Raw genomic sequence first — 18,335 nt, forward strand, 5'->3', positions numbered from 1 at the left:
CACCCAAGGCAATACTCCAGGCAAGTAGATTTAATGTAAAACAAAGGTTCTTCGCACTTCAAAAATAGTCAAACAAAAGTTCTTCTCCGAAGGAGGTATATTAACAGAGGTAGAGTAACAAAACAGGAGGCAAAACAAAATAACTCCACGAGGGGAGAAAAACAACCTAAAGATAACTTAGAAAAGCTTACTTGGAATGACACGGTGGGACAAAGCAGGAGACACATAGCCAGGACTCAAAAACCAAGTGAGAAACAAGGGGAAAACACACAGCTAAAATACTCAAGGGGAAACAAGGCACAGGTGACCTGGATCAAGCTAATAAGGACACACGAGGAAGAACTAAGGCAGAGGGGAACACGGATGACCTCTAGAGGCCCGGAGACAAACAGGAGGCAGGAAGCTGACACTTCCAAATATTGTTTTACAAAAGAGAGAGAGAGAGAGTTAGGCTTTTGGCACGAGTGCATCGGCCATCACCAGTGAGGGAGCTGTGCATCATTGGGTGAGTCAGTGAAACTGGAAAGCATTTTTAGGACTATAATTTCCTCCTCATATTGTAGCCTACAATATGTGTCTCCACACACCTAGGCCTCGGCTATTGATGGATTCAAGACAAGGTCGTTTTTATTGATCTCGGATTCTCAGTTTGTCAGTGTCAAAGTAGCATTTCGATCCCAGGGTTAGAGTTAGTTAGGGTTAGAGTTAGGGTTAGGGTTACTGCTGCTAGTACAGTGTAAGAATGAGGCATCACAGTACTTTTACACCACTGTACTAACATGAATAATTACACACCAATAAATACACTGTAATGTAAAGTGTTACATCATTCTCAATGATCAGTCAATATATACAGTATTAATTTCACCTACAGTACATTGTATCCCCCATTGTAGATAATTATCTATAACACATTGTAGAGTTTTACAACCACATATTAGTTATTTTGGATGGTTATAGTTAGTGTAATAGCACATAAGTTTAAGGCATTACAAAATTCATTAAAAGCATTATACATATGTACTTCATAGAAACTGTTACCCCTTATATATTCTAACCACTCTATTTAATGTATTCCATATTGAGGGCCCTAACCTAGGAACACAAATCTTTGTCTCTATTAACATTGCGTACAGTTCTCTCTCTCTCTCTCTCTCTCTCTCTCTGTCTCTCTCTCTCTCTCTCTCCCTCTCTCTCTCTCTCTCTCTCTCTCTCTCTCTCTCTCTCTCTCTCTCTCTCTCTCTCTCTCTCTCTCTCACTCTCTCCTCCCTACCTCTAACCCCACCCCTCTGGCAGAACCAGGAAGTCCCACAAACTTTCGTCTGAGGAAACGAAACTGATCTGAGTCTCTGTGTCGTCTGTCTGTGTGAGAGTGAACAACCGTCCAAATGGCTCAGCAGGGAGTTCTGCTGGACCAGTTCTGTTGTTCTGTCTGTCTGGATCTACTGAAGGAGCCGGTCACTACTGCCTGTGGACACAGTTACTGTAGGAGCTGTATTGAGGGCTGCTGGGATCAGGATGTTCTGAAAGGGGTCTATAGCTGTCCTCAATGCAGAGAGACTTTCACTCCAAGGCCTAATCTGAGGAAAAATAACATGTTGGCTGAAATGGTGGAGAAACTGAAGAAGACAGGACTCCAGGCTGCTCCCCCTCCTGCTCTGTGCTATGCTGGACCTGGAGATGTGGCGTGTGATGTCTGCACTGGGACCAGAAAGCAGAAAGCCCTCATGTCCTGTCTGGTGTGTCTGGCCTCTTACTGCGAGATTCACCTCAATCTCACTATGAATCTCCTGCTTTGAAGAAGCACAAGCTGGTCAAAGCCACCGCACAACTACAGGAGAAGATCTGCTCTCATCATGACAAACTGCTGGAGGTTTTCTGTCGTACCGATCAGCAGTGTATCTGTTATCTGTGTACAATGGATGAACATAAAGGCCATGATACAGTGTCAGCTGCAGCAGAGAGGACTGAGAAACAGGTAAGACCAGAACAACTTGTTGGTGACTGTCTGATAAACAAATAATAATTACAGTAGGAACTAAGGCTGTTTGAATATGAGATCATTCAAGTGATATCGATCCACGGCAGAACAAATATGAACACAAACCTTGATTATATAGATGTGTTAACCCAGAGTCTCCAAATGTATCACCATTTTCTAAAGTCAAACACCATTGTAATTTGTTATCAAACACCCAATCAGCTCCCCTGTTTTGTGCACTGTTAAAACTATAATCATTCACATAACAACATAATAATATAATTTCACACAGACTCTTCCTCAACATTTTAATCCCTATCTTCTATGGGCCCTATGTCCCATTACTATACTATTGATCTACTGGACAAATAAACCTTGATAGCTCATTGAAGAGTGATTCTCCACAGAGGCAGCTGGGGATGAGTCAGCAGAAGGTCCAGCAGAGATTCCAGGAGAGAGAGAAGGACCTGAAGGAGCTCCAACAGGCTGTGGAATCTCTCAAGGTGAGTATTGTTGACCAGAGGAGACACACCATTTCACATCTCTCCTCCAGTCAGAGAGAGAGAGAGATGCCCCTATCCAATCACACTGACCCCACTGTTGGGAACAGGCTGTCTGGTCCCCTTTCAGAGAATAGACTGCTTAATGTAACCGGTGGGATATGAACCCGGGTCTACTGAGGGAGAAAACAACATCTTGACCGTTTCACCAAGAGGACATTCCCTATTGGGCTGAGGGCCGACACTGATTTTGAAGTCGAATGCGGGGCTACCTCATCACATAACCATGAGTAACCATGACCGACTCATGTCCCCTATACATTAACATGGAGCTCTCTCTCTCTCTCTCAATTCATTTGAATTCAAAGGGCTTTATTGGCATGGGAAACATATGTTTACATTGCCACAGCAAGTGAAATAGATACTAAACAAAAGTGAAATAAACCACCAGAAATTAACAGTAAACATTACACTCACAAAAGTTTCAAAGGAATAGAGACTTTCAAATGTTATAACTCAAGTGCAAACAGAGTGAGCCGTGCGCCAGACCGAGTTCTGGAGGTGAAATGGAAATGAATGAGGGAGAGTTAAGTGAGGTAGAAGGTGTGGTGAAGAGCTCAGAACCAGAGCCTGGTATCAATGGACATGATAAAGAAGAATTTGGTGCAGTAGGAATTACATTTTTTGAGAAAGTGGATCCATACCTTTTGGCAGATCCATTTGTGGTTTCATGTTGGGTGGGAAAAGAGTTGGGTGCAGTTGAATCAGTGAAGGTAACCTGTAGTGGACTTGTGATATTTGTTTGTGTTTCTTCTGACCAGAGGGAGTGGGCGCTCCGTGTCACGCAACTTGGGTCAAGATCTGTTTCTTGCTTTGCTCTTAGGAACAGGGCACCATTGAAAGGAGTGATTTCTGGGGTAGCGTTAAGTGTGGAGGTGGAGAAATTGAAGATGAAGATTCCTGGTGTTTGTGATTCCCGCCGTTTGGTGGGACGCAGACCCGGTGGTGAGTGTGGTGAAACATAGGAGTCAGTCCTTTTGAGTTTTGAGTCTTTACCAGAGAAAGTCATTTTATGATATATCAGTTATCTTGATTCAAGCTTTTGTGGCAAATCCATAAATTCAGGTGCAACGTTTATGGTCATTTCGCAGCAGTTTGTGGGAGGGAAATTCCAAGATGTTTTATGTGTGCGGAAGAGAATGGGATAAAGGATTGTTCTGGTGAATAAAGTGTGTGTCAACTGTTGGGATACCCATGTTGCTGGGGATCGGAAGTGTCCGGTGCGAGAGAGGCAGGTTGAGGTGGCTAGAGTCAGAGTAGTGCAGAAGGTGTCGGATGCTGAGACAGTGAAGAAAGTAGAGGAGAATGGGTCAAGGGTGAGAGATCCTGAGAGGATCCCTGTGAGTAGTAGATCTGTGCCAGCACAGAGAGATAGGCCAACGAGTGATATATGCTTCGGTAAAGATAGCTTCTTAGCGTTCATAGCAATGGTTATCAACTGTACCGCACAAATGGAACGTAAATCAAATAAAAAAGATGTTGTGGTGGCAGCTGCAGAGAAGTATTTGGGCATACAAGATTAGACTTCAGAAGAGTTACAGGGTGTGTTGAGTGGTGGTGTCCCGTCCTCCCAGGCCGTTGGCATGGTGCAGGAGCAGATAGGGTCAAAGTAGTGGAATGGGGTAGTGGGTATTTAATGAGTGTAGGGTTAGTTGGAAGGTTTTTAATTAAACGTTCCTTTCCCCTTTTCCCATTTTGTATCACAAAGTATAATAGATTTATATTATAGTCCAGTTGGGGGCGTTAATGCAACATATTGGATGCCAACCGCCGTTAAACTCCAAAGAAGAAGAAACTTTATATTATGGCAATGTACAGTGTTGTAACGATGTCTCTGCCTCTCTCATTCCATCACTTTTGCAGTAGTTGGTTGTGTGGGTCTCTGTCTGTCAGCACCCCATTCATAACCAATCGTTGATGGATATTTATAGAGCTCTGATCAGGACGACAATTGATTACTGGTGTACAGTTTATGGAACAGAGGTAAAGACTTGGCTTCAGAAGCTGGACAGAATCCAGTATATAGCTTTAAAGATATGTATTGGTGCATTTAAATCAACATCTGTATGTGCCTTACTGGTGGAGGCAGGAGAGATGCCTTTGGATATACAGCGTAAAAAATGGTCATTATCTTATTGGGTTGAAAGTCTGTGAGGTTGAGCATCCCACTGCTACTGTTCTAGATGACTGTTGGGAATATACTAGTAGACAAGGCAGTGGTTTTGGTTGGACAGTTGGAAAGCTTGCTGATGAGAGTGGTTTGAGGGAGTTGGAGGTTGGCCCTTCTGTGGTGATAGGGGATGTTCCTCCATGGTTACTCCCAGACCCTGTTGTTGATCTAACCTTGGTAGAGAAAAGGAAAGATTGGTTTGAAGTCAGTGATATAGTGAAACTGGTTGACAATTACATTTTAAAAGTTTTTATGCTTTTTTAATGCTTTTCACAGACTGATCCAAGGACCCAGATAGTGGGCTCACAGGAGCACGCGTTTACGTTCATGAATTTGATGTGCAGATATGTAAAAGACTAACAGATGAACTGTCAGTATACTCAGTTGAACTGTTGGTGATAATAGTTGCCCTCCAGTGGGTGGAGGACGTACAACCTGTTAGAATTATAGTATACTCAGATTCTTTGTCTGTATTGAATAGTTTATCATCTGGTAAATCTAATAGGAGTGACCTACTATTGGAGTTATTAATGTTATTATGGAAAATTGAGAGAATGGGGGTAGTAGTGACATTCTGCTCGGTCCCAGCACATTCTGGTGTGGAAGGGAATGAAATTGTAGACCAGTTAGCTAAAAGAGCTTTGAAACGAGATATAATTTATATTAATGTTCCACTGGGTAGAGGTGAGGCCAAATGTAAGATCAGAGCCATTTTGATAGATGTGTGGCAGAAGAGATGGTACTCTGAGCACAAGGGCCGGCATTTATATGAATAGGTTACAGTTTTACAGAAAGGTCGATGGACCAAGATTCAAAAGTCAGATTAGGAAGGAAGAGGTGGTGTTTACTCGATTGCGCTTAGTACATTGAACTCGTCATTACATCTGGTTGGCAAGCATGGAAATGGTTTGTGTCTGGGGGGTATGGTCGATGAAACGGTGGAGCATGTGTTGTTATATTGTTGTAAGTATGTTGAAGAGAGGGAAAGATTGAAGTGTATGGTCATTGAGGTTGGGGGGGTTTGGAAGGGATTTTGGGGATGGGGGAGGGTCTATTAGAAGTTAGTAGGGCTCTTCTTTATTTTCTCAGAAGTACTGAGTTAGGTAGGAGGATTTAGAAATGTTGGAAACCGTGATTGACCACACACTCCAGCACAGTAGGTGGCGGCATGCACCTTTAACGTTGGTTTGTGGACCGCCATTAAATCATAGAAGAAGAAGTTGGTTGTATGAGAGATTTGTGGTTCGTGAGGAGGGCTACTCTTCTTTTTTCTTTTGGTTCTTGCGTATTTTCTGAATTTATTTTCTGATGGTGGAGGGTTTGTTTATTGGTTTCCACTGTTTATTGTTTAGAGTTGAGGGGGAGGAGGGGTAGTTTGTTAGGGCCGCGTGATGGCCTCAACCGAGTGGAGAAGAAACGCTGTCGCTTCCGGGTGCGTTCCGGAGAAAGGTGTGGAGGAAGTTTTGCTCATGGTCGACGAACAGGTTGGAGCGGAACATCTGCACTCTGCATCCAGAATGAACAAGGCGGTGGTTGTGTTAATGAAAAAGGTTTGTCTTGTTGCGAGTGGGATTTTTGTAAGGGGTGTGTTGGAGCAGATTTCGCCTCTTTCGACAAGAGTTGTGGTGGCTAATCTGCCTCCGTTTATTACTTACGAACAGACCGGAAGTAGTTGGTTCGTTTTGGTAAATTTGAAAGTGGTTTTCGTGTGCTCTCGGCTGGGTGCCAAGCGGAAGCCGTTAAACATGTCTCTTTTCGTAGACAAGTGTTTGTTTCTTAACAAACTTCAAGGTTATGCAGGGGAGGGGTGGAACGCAGGGTTTGCTAGCACAGATAGTTTTGGGTGTTTCTACTGTGGGGATGTAGGGCATAATGCTTGTGCAGACAAGCGCGACCAACCGGCAGCGGGGGCTAGGACTAGGCTGGACACAATACATTTTTAACGCATTTTTCTGATAAACTACTTAATTACATCCGCCATGGAGCCCAGTTTCATAATATTACCATATGTCCCAGATGCTTGCAGTAGTTTAGAAATAATAGGGCATGTTTCACCCTGCCAGCTCCTATTACTTGTATTGAGCTCTGTGGCACCAACTCGCCTAATGAAAGTTCTATTCCCAGCCCATTGTTCTGCGTCACAATGCCAGCTTCACTATTGTTGGTAATGAGACCAGCCCGTATTAACATTGTAGCTTTACCTCAGGTAACTTTTTATTAACAAGGTTATGACTACTAGGTGAGCAAACTCACTGTTCACCTGGTTACACCTTGTAGTGACCCACAGTGCTACGTATGGTTGGCGCATAGCAATCAAACATTAAACATTTTCTGGTCACAGTTAATCATATTTTCTTTCAGAAAAAGGTGTATAACCTAAACAAAACGCATATCCGTCAACTTTTTCAAGATGTGGCCAATTTTAAACAGCCAGAATAAATGTTTTCAATTAAGAAATAACCTTTTAAAAAATGTTTTTACATTTATTGTTTCTATATTACTGCTGGGTAATTTGATATGCGTCGAAATCTGTAAGTTCGTAGGCATTGAATTGAGCGAATGCTGCGCAGGTTCACTGAGTTGTAAACTAAATGGATAGGTGTAGCTCATTGATTTATAGATCTGACACAGTTGCTACCTCAGATAATGAGCCTAGCAGGTGTCGTGAATGAGGTATGTAGTACCCACAGAAGGCCACAGGGAGGAGCAAGAGAGCTATAAACCTATTCATTTTTTGTTGTTGCTTTAAATACCCTAAATCAAATCAAATCAAATTTATTGTGCTACATGCGCGAGATACAACAGGTGCAGACATTACAGTGAAATGCTTACTTACAGCCCTTAACCAACAGTGCATTTATTTTTAACAAAAAAGTAAAAATAAAACAACAACAAAAAAAGTGTTGAGAAAAATAGAGCAGAAATAAAATAAAATAACAGTAGGGAGGCTATATATACAGGGGGTACCGGTGCAGAGTCAATGTGGGGGGCACCGGCTAGTTGAGGTAGTTGAAGTAATATGTACATGTGGGTAGAGTTAAAGTGACTATGCATAAATAATTAACAGAGTAGCAGCAGCGTAAAAAGGATGGGGTGGGGGGCAGTGCAAATAGTCCGGGTAGCCATGATTAGCTGTTCAGGAGTCTTATGGCTTGGGGGTAGAAGCTGTTGAGAAGTCTTTTGGACATAGACTTGGCACTCCGGTACCGCTTGCGTGCGGTAGCAGAGAGAACAGTCTATGACTAGGGTGGCTGGAGTCTTTGACAATTTTGAGGGCCTTCCTCTGACACCGCCTGGTATAGAGGTCCTGGATGGCAGGAAGCTTGGCCCCAGTGATGTACTGGGCCGTACGCACTACCCTCTGTAGTGCCTTGCGGTCGGTGGCCAAGCAGTTGCCATACCAGGCGGTGATGCAACCAGTCAGGATGCACTCGATGGTGCAGCTGTAGAATTTTTTGAGGATCTGAGGACCCATGCCAAATCTTTTCAGTCTCCTGAGGGGGAACCTAACAATCAATCAATCAAATGTGTTTATAAACTCCTTTTTACATCAGCAGATGTCACAAAGTGCTATACAGAAACTCTAACCCTACTGTTAGAAATTGCGTAATTCAAATCTGGTATTGGAATAAGAATCAAGAGATCTTCAATCCAAGCTAAATTTATTATATGCAAAATGTATGTATGATAAGTATGTTGGTTCGTATACGGGCTCACTGAAAAACCTCGCAGGGCAGACAGAGAACTAAATCCATTGTTTACATGTTCTTCCTCAAATACTCTGACAGAGAGTTTCCCACCTCTCTGCTGGCCAATTAGAGTAGAGACTTGAGCGTGGTTTAGACTTACTCAGCCAATCCGTTGATGCACCCCTGTTGCCAGGCATAAGTCCATATCATAACAACCTGTCATAGTGAGAAGAGCCAGCTCCCTTAGACACCATTCCTACGTCCAAGGAAGGTTCACAGATCACAAAGAACCAGTATATTCCAGTATCTGGAGACACAAATCCCTATCTCACTTTACCCCCTAAAACAGCTCTTCACATTAATCACAGCTTGCCAGGTGTCACAACCTACATTAGCACAGTCCAGAATGTATTCTTTCTAAATTAGTCATCCCATCAATTTAGGAGAATAATAAATCCCCAATACTACTTATAACCTATTTTAGCCTTAACTCTAACCCCTAACCCTAATTCTAGGGTAGGGTAGCCTAGAACACGTTTAGAAACTATTTTAGTAATAATTTTATGTTAGTAAATACCATTATAGTACTAAATAGCATTTATTGTTATTTTTTAAATAAAACCTATGTAACCTTTATTAGTCATTTTATTATATGTAGTATTGCAAGGCAGAACACTTGATAAACAACACATTTGTTTTATTTTTTAAATGTGGTTTGAACTGGGTGTGACCTAGTAACCTCTATGTCAGTGGTCACCAAACTACGGCCCGCGGGCCGGATACGGCCCGTCAGCACATTTGGCCCGGCCCTCTGAACAATACCAGAGACGCTATCGGATTTTTTTCCTATTTGGCCTCCAGAAAAAAAATCCTAGGCCCGGCCCTGTCAAAGAGAGAACGGAATAATGGCGAAAAGGTTAGGTAAGAGAAAAATTGATTCAGAATGCAGGGTATTTAACCTGCAGTGGACAAACAATTATTTTTTTGTTCAATGCAAAGAAAAGGCTGTTTGTCTCATCTGTCAAGAGACGGTGGCGGTATTCAAAGAATACAATCTTCGCCGACACTATGAATCCCGTCGAAAAAGACAAGTACGATAGCTTGCAAGGCCAAATACGAGCAGACAAACTCTCAAAGCTAAAAAGTGGACTACTATCTCAGCAGAATACATTTGTACGCCAAGCTCAGCTGAACCAGGCATCCGTTCGGGCCAGCTTTCGGGTTGCTAAACTGATAGCAAGCAGCGGTAAGCCTTTCACTGACGGAGAGTTTGTTAAGAAATGTTGGATGCTGTCGCGGAGGAGGTGTGTCCCGAGAAGAAAGATGCATTTAATGCCGTAAGTCTGTCGGCGAGTACAATCACCAGACGCGTTGAAGAAATCAGGAGTAATGTATATGCCCAGCTGCAGCAGAAGACGAAAGAATTTGACTTTTTTCATTAGCACTGGATGAGAGCACGGACGTGCAAGACACAGCGCAACTGCTCATTTTTATTCGTGGAGTTAGCGCAAACTTTGAGATATGCGAGGAGCTGGCAGCCCTCCAAAGTCTCAAAGGGACTCAACGGGAGAGGATATTTTTGACAAAGTGTGCCAAACCATGGAGAAGTTGGACCTGGACTGGTCAAAGCTAGCTAGCATCACGACCGACGGGGCTCCTAGCATGGTGGGCGAAACTCGGCGGTCTAATAGGACGCATGAACCGGGGAGTTGGAAAAAAGGGGTCTCACCGCCCCGCTACGAGTCCACTGCCTAATTCACCAGCAAGCACTGTGCTGCAAAAGTGTTGACGTGGGATTCTGTAATGAAGGTTGTGGTGTCGTGCATAAACTTCATCAGAGCAAAGGGACTTAAACACAGGCAGTTCCAAGAATTCCTGTCTGAACTGGAGTCTACGCACGGAGATGTGCTGTACTACACAGAGGTCCGATGGCTGAGCCGGGGCAGAGTTTTGAGGCGTTTTTTACGAGCTGCTACCCGAAATTAACGCATTTCTTCATTTAAAAGACAAAACGGTCCCAGAGCTGATCGACCCAGAATGGAAATGGCACCTCGCATTTTTAACAGACGTGACAGAAATACTTAACAGCCTTAACTTGCAGCTACAAGGCGGGAAACTCATTTGCGACATGTATTCACACATAAAAGCATTTGAGGTGAAATTAGCGCTGCTTTTGGAACAAGTGAAAAAGCGCAACTTCGTCCATCTTCCTGCTACCCAAAACCTGTCGACAGAGAACCCAGCGGTCCCGTTCCCAGCTGAAAAGTGCGTGGAAGCACTGGAAATGCTGAAGGCGGAGTTCGGTGTGCGATTCAGTGAACTACATGTTCATGCAAAAGAAATCTGTCTTTTTCAGAACCCCTTTGTTGCCGACATTGATGAAGCCCAGCCTTCATATCAGTTTGAGTTGGCTGAGTTACAGAACTGTGATGTTCTGAAAGACGCATTCAAGCCCAACAGTCTCATTGACTTCTATGCCGCCCTCCCAAACGACACATATCCAAACATCAAAAAAACACGCAATGAAAATGTCCACAGTTTTTGGCAGCACGTATATCTGCGGAAAACCTTTTCTCGCATGAAACTGCTGAAAACTCAGATGAGATCAAGATTGACAGATGAACATTTGCATCAGTGCTTGAGACTGGCTGTAACTAGAATGGAACCTGATATTCAACTTCTCACCAGCCAGATGCAGGCCCACAGTTCACACTGATGAACATACATAGGTAAGCTCACTTTTCTGACTTGAATGAGTCATTCTGAGCATAAACAAATATAATCATAATAAAATCTACTGGGATAAAATCCATCTTTACAACCATACTGGTAGTGAAATGTATTGTGCTGTGTAGGTGCTGTATCACTTAGTTCAGTTTCTCAACCTGCTTCCTTTGTGGTTTTCACAGGGAAGTTGATGAGAGAGAGCTGCAAACAGCGGTGTCTACAAGCCTACTGGAACCTACAAAAGGATTATAAGGAAGGAACACAAGAACTTTAAGAGACTGCTCATATGTGTCAGAGAGATTCTGCTCTGACAACTGAGCTGAACTTTTATCTGTTAAGATTGTGCATGGCACAACAGAAAGTTAATGTTCCATGGCTTTTTTTCTATGAAGAACCCAGAGAGAGTTATTTAGTTATTATTTATTTCATAAATAGTGTTATTTATTTCCTGTTTTTTCTGTGAAGAACTCAGAGAGGGTTATTTAGTTATTATTTATTTCATTAATAGTGTTATTATTTGTTTCCTGACTTTTTTTCTGTAAATAACCTGGAAAGGGTTATTTGGTTATGTGTGGCTTTCTGGAAAACAATAAATTTTTTAAGCTCCCCTACGATCGTCACACTTTTTCTGTTACAAACTGACACCGGCCCCCCATCAGAGAAGGGAAAAGTTATGTGGCCCTCACAGGAAAAAGTTTGGGGACCCCTGCTCTATGTGAAAGTCCAGCAATTGGCATGTCATAGGTGGGGCAGGTTTGAGACTGATCTCCAGAATTAATAAGAAAAATACACTTTATTTCTCAGCTGCCTCACCAATGTCTTTACGTGAATTAATAACTTTTAATTGCTAAATGTTTCCAATAGATGGCTGCATAAAACCACAAAGCATCAGTTATAGGCTACAAGCATAAAATAGCATGCAACCAAAGACTATGTCCTATGATTTTCTAAAAAGGTCACTCATTACTTTACAGTTAGCTATATACCTCGTATTAGGCCTGTGTTGCTTTTGGGAGAGCAACAAAATATTAACTCTAGCAGGTATTGAACACCGGCCAAATAATCACTAGTCAGATGCGCTAACCTCAACCCTAGTAAACATGCATTATGACATCATCTTAATATCTCATATATTCCAGCCCACCAATAAATCATGCAACCATCGCGGTTAGAACATTTACCTCAACATGCCCCTTGCTTGTGCTAGACGGCAGAGTGCTCGCTGCCGCTGACGGCACAAGCTTTTTGCGGGGCTTGTTGAGTTGGCTACTTGTTCGAGAAGGCAGAGTGGCTCTGTGCTGGTTGATGAATTTGACAATGAATGTACTAGAAAAATGCATTTTTGTCGACCAGAGGTGACTGAATTAATTTTCACGCTTTTTGATAATCGTTATAGTAATGAGGTATAATTTTAAAACATGAGCATAAAAACAGGTAATAATAAACATGAATCATCATTATATTACTTCACAGTAATGTGTTTTCAGTCCTTCCTCTTGCGTTAGCAGTGTGGAAAGGGACAGTAAAAAGCTCAGGCAGGAGGAGTTTTCCTGTGAGGTGGAGTGGTGGTGTATCCAGGGAGAGAACTAAACTAATCTTCTGAAATGTCATTCGTGGTCTTATGCTGCCATCTATTGGAATTATTTAGCAAGCAGTAGTAATAAAGTGTATATCCTTACTAAGTGTATATCCTTACTAAAGTAGTAATTACTTAGAGTTGCAGAATATATGGAGGGGGTACCAGGAGGGAGGAGAGTAGAGCAGGGTCAAGTGGTGGTGGTACCAGGAAGGAGGAGAGTAGAGCAGGGTCAAGTGGTGGTGGTACCAGGAAGGAGGAGAGTAGAGCAGGGTCAAGTGGTGGTGGTACCAGGAAGGAGGAGAGTAGAGCAGGGTCAAGTGGTGGTGGTACCAGGAAGGAGGAGAGTAGAGCAGGGTCAAGTGGTGGTGGTACCAGGAAGGAGGAGAGTAGAGCAGGGTCAAGTGGTGGTGGTACCAGGAGGGAGGAGAGTAGAGCAGGGTCAAGTGGTGGTGGTACCAGGAGGGAGGAGAGTAGAGCAGGGTCAAGTGGTGGTGGTACCAGGAAGGAGGAGAGTAGAGCAGGGTCAAGTGGTGTTGGTACCAGGAGGGAAGAGAGTAGAGCAGGGTCAAGTGGTGGTGGTACCAGGAAGGAGGAGAGTAGAGCAGGGTCAAGTGGTGGTGGTACCAGGAGGGAGCAGAGTAGAGCAGGGTCAAGTGGTGGTGGTACCAGGAAGGAGGAGAGTAGAGCAGGGTCAAGTAGTGGTGGTACCAGGAGGGTGGAGAGTAGAGCAGGGTCAAGTGGTGGTGGTACCAGGAGGGAGGAGAGTAGAGCAGGGTCAAGTGGTGGTGGTACCAGGAAGGAGGAGAGTAGAGCAGGGTCAAGTGGTGGTGGTACCAGGAGGGAGGAGAGTAGAGCAGGGTCAAGTGGTTGTGGTAACAGGAAGGAGGACTGTAGAGCAGGGTCAAGTGGTGGTGGTACCAGGAAGGAGGAGAGTAGAGCAGGGTCAAGTGGTGGTGCGCAGGCCGTGGAGAAAGCGGTGGTGGGGAGGGTTGCAGCTGGGCTACATGAGCTGAGGCAGGTTTCTGTAGTAACGGAGACTCCGTTGGGCGAAGGCTTGGTGGGCTCATCCCAGGAAATATTGCCTGTCATTGGGGAAGAGGCACTGATCATGGGGGAAGTGCAGGGGTGCAGAGACTGGGGAGGAGGAGGACGGTACCGTGCCAATGGTGGAGGAGGAGGAAGAGGGGGGAGGTGAGTCTGCGGGAGCGGAGGACAAGGCGGTCTCGTTTTCAGACGGCTCATTGGATCCATAGCTGACAGCCAGTCAGGCTGAGGGCCCAGTATATACGGTGAGAGAACTTTCTAGGTTCCTGATGGAGACTAAAGGGGAAAAAGAAGGTTCTGCTGGAGTCTTATTTGATTGATCCTGGAAGGTTTGTAAGGTCAGTACAACACGTGATGAAGAATGAGGGGGTTTAGTGTCCTCTCACCCAGGAAGCGGTATAGGCTGAGAAAATGGGTCATGGGTTCTTGGGCATGTCTTCAGAATCTGCTTAAATGGATGATTTTTTCTGGCATGGCGGCTTTATGGGCTTCTCTACTGGTTTCTGATTGTGGTGATTTTCGGCCAAAAACATTTAAAAGTGATTTTTTTGCAAGAGACACACAGTGATGTGATTAATGAAGTGTATTGGGGGTCTGGTGGAAAGGGGGCGCAGGTGCTGAGCCATGGCACAAATCTTAGTGCAGGGGTAGCAAAAGAGGTGTGTAAGGGTAGGTTGTTAGTGGTTAGAGCCAAAATCAATGACCTTGTCTTTGCTTTCCAAAATGTGTCTGCGCCTAGTACAGGGCTCAGTTCTCTGTTTAACCAGGGCCCAGGCAGGTGTCCTATTGGAAATTCAATGTAAAGCTCTTACAAGATGTCACTTTTTGCTCAAGCTTCCAAGGCTTTTGGGAGAGATGGGGACAGCAGAAGGGGGAGTAACTTCTGTTGTGGGGGAGAGGAGGGAGCCTGATAGGTGGGTAACTTCTGTTGTGGGGAGATGAGGGAGCCTGATGGGTGGTTAACTTCTGTTGTGGGGAGATGAGGGAGCCTGATGGGTGGGTAACTTCTGTTGTGGGGAGATGAGGGAGCCTGACGGGTGGGTAACTTCTGTTGTGGGGGAGAGGAGGGAGCCTGATGGGTGGTTAACTTCTGTTGTGGGGAGATGAGGGAGCCTGATGGGTGGGTAACTTCTGTTGTGGGGAGATGAGGGAGCCTGATGGGTGGGTAACTTCTGTTGTGGGGAGATGAGGGAGCCTGATGGGTGGGTAACTTCTGTTGTGGGGGAGAGGAGGGAGCCTGATGGGTGGGTAACTTCTGTTGTGGGGAGATGAGGGAGCCTGATGGGTGGATAACTTATGTTGTGGGGGAGAGGAGGGAGCCTGATGGGTGGGTAACTTCTGTTGTGGGGAGATGAGGGAGCCTGATGGTTGTTTAACTTCTGTTGTGGGGAGATGAGGGAGCCTGATGGGTGGGTAACTTCTGTTGTGGGGAGATGAGGGAGCCTGATGGGTGGGTAACTTCTGTTGTGGGGAGATGAGGGAGCCTGATGGGTGGGTAACTTCTGTTGTGGGGAGATGAGGGAGCCTGATGGGTGGGTAACTTCTGTTGTGGGGGAGATGAGGGATCATGATGGGTTGGTAACTTCTGTTGTGGGGAGATGAGGGAGCCTGATGGGTGGGTAACTTCTGTTGTGGAGTAGATAAGGGAGCCTGATGGGTGGGTAACTTCTGTTGTGGGGAGATGAGGGAACCTGCTGGGTGGGTAAGGAGGGACAGGGCACCTCTGCAGCTTCCAGGGGGGTTGTAGTGGGGCTGTGAGTGGCTCAAGATGCTTGGGGTGTATCTGGGCTCGGAGGGTTGGGATAGGAAGAACTGGGAAGGAGTGTCACAAGCGGTGGTGTCGAGGCTGACGAAGTGGAGGTGGCTCATCTCCCTAGTGTCATACAGAGGGACGGTGCTGATCAGCAACAACTTGGTGGCATCCTCTCTATGGCTTAAATTGGCCATTCTCAACGCCCCCCCCCCCCTGCGTTCTGCTTGTAGACCTGCAGCGCAAGTTAGTAAACATTTTCTGGTCAGGGTGGCAGCGTTCTGACTCAGCAGCACAGAGGCTACTGTACCGTACGGAGGTGGGCTGGAGGGAACCAGCATGTGCTCTGTTGAGGAGGGCTGGTGGTTTGGGGCTGGATCAGCAGCTCTTCATCATGCGGCAGGAGAGACTCAATACAGCAGGGGTCTCTGATTTCTATGCTGCAGTACTGAGGGCTGGAGCAGCCTGAGGAGGGGCCACCAACGTTTCCACCACTGCAAGTGACAGCAGAGACTGGGGACTGGCAGGAGAGTACGGAGGACTTACTGACTTTTAACACTCTGAGCTTAGTGGGAGTGAAGGGGCATCAGTGGCAGGGGGTTGTGGGGGCTGAGAGCATGGCAGGGTATAGGTGGAGGGGCTCTATAAGCTCCCAGTGCTGGAAAGGTCAGGGGTCATCCAGTGGAGGGTATTACATGGAGCCCTGGACACCAATAGCTGGTTGGCTCGGGTTGACCTGGGAGTTGGGGAGGGGTGTCCGTTTTCTGCAATGACAGACTGTTCATCATGTTTTTTTCTGTGTTGCCAGGGTAATGCCATTACTGTTGACGCCTTAGGGTTGAGTTTGAGTTGTACAAAATGATCAACAGTGTGGAGATGTTTCAGGAGGTATGGGGGCTCAGGGGGGCTGTCTGTACGGCTGGAGAGGAGGGGTTGGATGGACGGTTGGAATGTGGTGCTGGATGGTGTATTGTACTGTGGTGTTGGGTACTGGATAATGTGATTGTGTGGAGGTTGTGGTGTCACGCAATGTGCTTTTAGGAGGGGGGGGTGTTAGTGTAATGAGGATGGCTCATTAAAGTAAGACAAGTCAGTCTCTCTCTCTCTCTCTCTCTTAACAGCGCTCTGCACAGGCAGCAGTGGAGGACAGTGATAAGATCTTTACTGAGCTGATCCGCTCCATTGAGAGAAGGCGCTCTGAGGTGAAGGAGCTGATCAGAGCCCAAGAGAAGGCTCAAGTGAGTCAAGCTGAAGGACTCCTGGAGCAACTGGAGCAGGAGATAGCTGAGCTGAGGAAGAGAAGCACTGAGCTGGAGCAGCTCTCACACACAGAGGATCACATCCATTTCCTCCAGGTAACTCAACTGCCTTGATACATGTGATATGAAATTAAAACTCAATGTGAAACTCTCAATCATTTGGTTCTGTTCTCTCTCTTTCTCTCTGTCCCCAGAGTTATCAGTCTCTCTCCGGTACCAGTGTATCTTCAGACTTACCCAGCATCGTTGTCCGTCCTCTTCAGTACTTTGGAGATGTGAGTAAGACTGTGTCTGAACTGAGAGAGAAACTAGAAGACGTCCTTAAAGGAGAAGGGACCAAGATCTCCACTACAGGTGTGTTGAAAATAATAAGAACATCAACTTTAGACCATTGAAAGTTCCCTACTAATCATATACATGTGGAATATGGTATGATGATAACATTCCCTCTCTCTGTGAATGTGTTTGTGTGTCTGTAGTGAATATAGTGGATGTTGTACTGCCTCCAGAGCCCAAGACCAGATAACAGTTCTTACAATGTGAGTCTCTTTATTCTGAAGTAACTAACAGTCTCTTTTTACTGACACTCCTAACAATCCCTGTAGAAATATATATCAATAGTAGATCTAATCAAAGACTGGGTATCTATCTGACTCCTCATATTTCTCTGATTTGATCTCTGCTGTGCTCTAATCAAAGACAGGGTAGATACAGTATCTGACTTAACTTATTGTTCTAACTCCTCTCATTGGTCTCTGCTCTGCTCTTCTCCCAGATTCCTGTCAGCTCACACTGGACCCAAACACAGCACACACACACCTCTCTCTGTCTAAAGGGAACAGAAAGGTGACACGTACAGGCCAAGTCCAACCATATCCTGTTCATCCAGACAGATTCACAAACTACTTGATGGTTCTGTGTAGAGAGGGTCTGTCTGGACGCTGTTACTGGGAGGTGGAGTGGAGTGGAGTGGTGTGTGTGTTACAGCAGTCTCATATAAAGACATCAGCAGAACAGAGAAAGATGGTGCATTTGGATACAATAACAAGTCCTGGAGTTTAGAGTGCTCTAGTGGTGGTTATTGGTTCAGACACAATAATGTTGGGACTAAAGTATCAGGCCCTCAATCCTCCAGAGTAGGAGTGTACCTGGATCACAAGGCAGGTTCTCTGTCCTTCTACAGTGTCTCTGACACAATGACCCTCCTCCACAGAGTCCAGACCACATTCACTCAGCCCCTCTATTCTGGGTTTTATCTCTATGGTACTGCTGAGCTGGTTAAACTGTAGTAGGGTCCACATAGATACTAGTCATGCTGGTGTAGTCTATAGCTGAGCTGGTTAAACTGTAGTAGGGTCTACATAGATACTAGTCATGCTGGTGTAGTCTATAGCTGAGCTGGTTAAACTGTAGTAGGGTCCACATAGATACTAGTCATGCTGGTGTAGTCTATAGCTGAGCTGGTTAAACTGTAGTAGGGTCCACATAGATACTAGTCATGCTGGTGTAGTCTATAGCTGAGCTGGTTAAACTGTAGTATGGTCCACATAGATACTAGTCATGCTGGTGTAGTCTA

The 18,335-nt window shown here is 45.1% G+C and overlaps 1 pseudogene; it reads left to right on the top strand.

The window, feature by feature from the left end:
- The first annotated feature begins 1,388 nt into the window (after positions 1-1,388).
- Positions 1,389-18,048, top strand: LOC121540654 (annotated as a pseudogene).
- The last annotated feature ends 287 nt before the right edge of the window (positions 18,049-18,335 follow it).

This window comes from Coregonus clupeaformis, unplaced genomic scaffold (genome assembly GCF_020615455.1).
Source record: "Coregonus clupeaformis isolate EN_2021a unplaced genomic scaffold, ASM2061545v1 scaf0048, whole genome shotgun sequence".
NCBI lineage: Eukaryota > Metazoa > Chordata > Actinopteri > Salmoniformes > Salmonidae > Coregonus > Coregonus clupeaformis.